At 50.1% G+C, this 4,406-nt stretch overlaps 1 pseudogene; it reads right to left on the reverse strand.

Annotated features, from left to right (window-relative positions):
- Positions 1 to 1,220: 1,220 nt before the first annotated feature.
- Positions 1,221 to 3,087, reverse strand: LOC148042320 (uncharacterized; annotated as a pseudogene).
- Between the last annotated feature and the right edge of the window lie 1,319 nt (positions 3,088 to 4,406).

Genomic DNA, 4,406 nt, shown 5'->3' on the forward strand with positions numbered 1-4,406 from the left:
CCCTTTTGGCTGCCGCTGCTTTTCTGCGGTGCCCAAGCTGGCCCAGCCCTGACTCGCTGCCCTAAACTCAGGGAGACCCTCTGCAGTCCCTCTTGTCTGGTTGGGATGCCAGCGAGAGTGTGTTGGGCTGAAGGAAGGAGGGATACTCTCTCTCTCTCCCTCCCTCCCTCCCACTCTCTCTCTCTCTCTCTCTCTCCCTCTCTCTCTCCCCCCCCCCTCTCTAGAAACATATATCATGTTTGCAATAATTTACCTTTTTTTCTAAATAGGCACAGTTCCCTTACCGGAACCCTCGCTCACTCACTCAAACACACACACACAACCATTTTCCTCCATTCCAATTCGGATCCTATAAATCAATTGCTCTGTGAAACATCTGTGAAAAAAATTCAGGTGCTCAGACATGAAAATGTGCCGCTCAAACACTATACTTTTCCGCACACACTGAAAAAAAATTAGAGGGAACATTGGTTGAGAGCAATATGCTAACTCTTGTAAACCCCTTAGAGAAGGCTGTAAAGCGGTGTATAAGTTCAACTGCAATTTTTGCTAAGACAAAAGTTATTAGCTGTGTATTTTTTAAAGCACATCCATGTTGTTCAATCCAATGATTGAGTAAATTTTCTCTTAGTGCATGAGAACAAATACATTCTTGCCATTACTGAAACCTGGTGGGATGAAACCCAGAAGCATTTAAAAATTTCAAAACAGACGCAATAGAAGAAGAGGTGAAGTTACACATCAACAGCTAACCCTTTTTAGAATTGCAAAAAAAAAAACCACTAACCACCCCCCCCAAATCCCTCATTAAATGCACTTGGGTTATTATGAAAGGAAAACGGAATGTGGTTACCATAGGTGTAAACTCCGGATTATCCAATCAGAGGAACTAGAAGAACCGTTTGCTAATCATTTAGCTGGTTAACAGGAAGCATAAAAATAGGGGACTTTAACCATCCTGACAACTGGGAAACACCTAATCACTGCACCTGGTGGGAGGTCGAAGAGGTGAGATAGGAGAATATGAAGTTTTCTTGGCCTTAAGAGAGTCCCTTGTAGCGGTTTCTGCTGGAAGACAAGGGGACCACTCTGGGGATCCAACTGGCAAGAGTGTCAGATGTCTGGAGATGGTCTTACATGGTTCGGACATTTGGAAAATCCATATAGAGCGAATCAAATAATGACAGAACAATTGTTCCAATTAAGCACCAAGTGGGATGTCAATTTGAAAGCAATTTATTAGAGTATTGTAGCAAACAGATTTCCCTCAACCAAAGAGGAAACAGAACTGGGTTTCATTTTATACTCAACACAGTAGAAAAAGTAGAAAAGAAAAATTGATGGTGTGGAAGAAATAAGATTTTTTTAAAAAAACATAGAAAACATATATTTATAAATATAGATCAGTCTGTTTTTAAAGCATGGAGGAAATCATCCTGCTCAGCTACAGTTATATCAGAGACGTGGACAGTAACATCCCATAATATTAAGCACCAGCATTAAAATAAGCATTGCATTACAGAAGAGAACATTCACATGAGAAATGGCATCATGAGTCACTTAAGTCTCCTGTGAAAAGGTACAATTGCAGCCAGTTGAAACATCTAGCATGTACACTTGAAAAAGTCCTTTCTTAATCAGCCTGGGAAACTCCCTTATTTGGCAACTATTTACTTTTCTTAATCTCCTCTTTACTCAACCCCCTTATTGGAATTACAATTATCATGAATATCATTATTCTGTTGCTTTGTTAGGACACTGGAAGTTTGTGCACTTGGGACAAATCCCTAGCGTGTCAATTCACAATTGGCCAAATTGGATGCAAAATTCAATTCCCGAGATACCCTCTGTGACTTCTCCCACGCCCTTGTGAATTATTTGGTCTTGATGGAGGCCTCTACGCTCAGTATAGCTCTTTCCCCACTCCAGGCATTGGTAGAGTTTCTCTGTAGTGTGGATTATTTGATGCTGAATAAGTTTCCCTTTTGACTGAAGCTCTTTCCACACAACAGGCATTTATGAGGTTTTTCTCCTGTGTGGATCCTTTGATGTGCATAAAGGTCACTCCTCTGACTGAAGCTCTTTCCACACTCCAAACATTTATGAGGTTTTTTCCATGTGGATCATTTGATGTCTATAAAGGTGGCTCCTCTGATTGAAGCTCTTTCCACACTACAGACATTTATGAGGTTTTTCTCCTGTGTGGATCTTTTGATGTGCATAAAGGTTGCTCCTCTGACTGAAGCTCTTTCCACACTCCAGACATTTATGAGGTTTTTCTCCTGTGTGGACCTTTTGGTGTGTATTAAGGTGGCTCCTCCGCCTGAAGCTCTTTCCACACTCCAGACATTTATGAGGTTTTTCTCCTGTGTGGATCCTTTGATGTCTATAAAGGTGGCTCCTCCGACTGAAGCTCTTTCCACACTCCAGACATTTATGAGGTTTTTCTCCTGTGTGGATCCTTTGATGTGCATAAAGGTTGCTGCTCTGACTGAAGCTCTTTCCACACTCCACACATTTATGAGAATTTTCTCCTGTGTGGATCTTTTGGTGTGTATTAAGGTGGCTCCTCTCACTGAAGCTCTTTCCACACTCCAGACATTTATGAGGATTTTCTCCTGTGTGGATCTTTTGATGTCTATAAAGGCTGCTCCTCTCACTGAAGCTCTTTCCACACTCCAGACATTTATGAAGTTTTTCTCCTGTGTGGATCCTTTGATGCCTATAAAAGCTGCTCCTCTGACTGAAGCTCTTTCCACACTCCAGACATTTAAGAAGTTCTCCTGTGTGGATCCTTTGATGTGCATAAAGACTGCTCATCTGACTGAAGCTCTTTCCACACTCCAGACATTTATGAGGTTTTTCTCCTGAATGGACCTTTAGATGCTTTCGAAGATACTTATTTTCCTTGAAGAATTTTTCACATTCCGGGCACTGATATCTCTCTTCTTCCTCCTGGATCCTTTGGGGATTCCGGGGTCTTCCGAAGGACCCTCCGCCCTCCAGGCCCGTCTCGGCCTCTCCCCCCCGTTTCCTCCTCCCCGCATCGCCCTCCAGGCAGCCGCCTTTCCCGGGCTCCTGCTGGGCTCATCCCTTCTGCAGCTCCGGAGCCCCCCGGCCTTTCCCCGCCGTCTCCAGGGGCTGCTCCGCGGGGCCCGCTCTCCTCCTCCTCCTCTCGGGCGGCGCTTCCTTCCTTCCCTCCGGCGCCGGGCTCCTCCGTCCTCCTGCAGGGGAGAAAGAGAGGCAGGTCACGGCGGCGTCCCCCTCACCGCAGGAGAGGCCCAGGCTGAGGCCTCCCGTCCCGAGGACCCGAAGGAGACCCTCCCAGGCTGCCACTCCGTCCCAGCAGTCTCTACTTACTTCCGGTTTCTCCACCCCCCAAGCGCCCAATTGGGCTGCAGCCTTCCCTTCCCTTTCATTCTCCGCGCCTGGTTTTCCGCCTCAGCAACGGTCCCTCTCGCCTCCGTAGCTCCGCCCACCGAGCGCCGTCGCTGGGAGGGAGCTGCTTTCCCAGCGTCCTGTGCGCTTGCGTGTCTGTCCCCACTCCGGCCCCTCCTTTCGCCCCGCCCCCCGCCCACAGCCAGCCACACGGAGAGGCGGAGGGAGGGCGGGGCTTCGGTGGGAGGAGCCCCGGTGGCCCCTCCCCTCCCGCCACCCCTTCCCTTCGGGCGGCTCCTTTGGGCGCGGGAGGCTCCTGGCGGGGGCGGCGGAGCTTCGCCCGGGGAGATGAAGGGGAGGCTCCGAAGGGAAGGCCCGCCTCCTCCCTTCCCCGGCTTCTCCTGCCAGGGAGACGCAGCACGCAGGCTCCGAAGACTTCCAGGCTCCCCCCGGGGGTCTCGGGCGACCCCTGGGAAAAGGCCCTTCCCCCCCCAGGAGGAGAACCGCCGGGCCAGGAGCCGAGCAGCCGAAGGGATCCCGGGAAGGGACGGAGCTCAGCCCGAGGGGATCCCGGGAGGCCGTTGGGAGACGAGGGAGCCCAGGAGGGACGGGGGGATCCACTTGAAAGCCAGGGATCCCAAGGGGGGGAAGAAGCGGATCCCAGGAGGGGATTCCCCCCACCCTTTCCTGCAGGGGGGGGAAAGGACCCCTCCTCCTCCTCCTCCCTTTGGGGCTGAGCAGGGGGGAGACAGGCAGTCACTGACACGAGGGATCCTGGGGGGCTCCCCGAGTTTGCCCTTTTTCTTGCAGGCGTTTCAAGGAAGCTCCGGCAGCACCAAGGATCCCTGAAATCCTTGCCTGCCTCTCCTTCTTTTAAACAAAAGGGCCAAATAAATGGAGTAAAGCCAGTCCTTATTTATTGTTCATTTCATGGACTAAACTGACAGGCCGTCCGTGTCTCAGACTCTGGGCAAACTCCCCCTCTGTGTGGAGTGGGTGGAAATGAGGAGATCTGGGGAATCCCAGGG

This window comes from Thamnophis sirtalis, unplaced genomic scaffold, assembly GCF_051295495.1.
Source record: "Thamnophis sirtalis isolate CommonGarterSnake01/CBP01778 unplaced genomic scaffold, rThaSir2_p1.2 scaffold_18, whole genome shotgun sequence".
In the NCBI taxonomy this organism is placed as follows: Eukaryota; Metazoa; Chordata; class Lepidosauria; order Squamata; family Natricidae; genus Thamnophis; species Thamnophis sirtalis.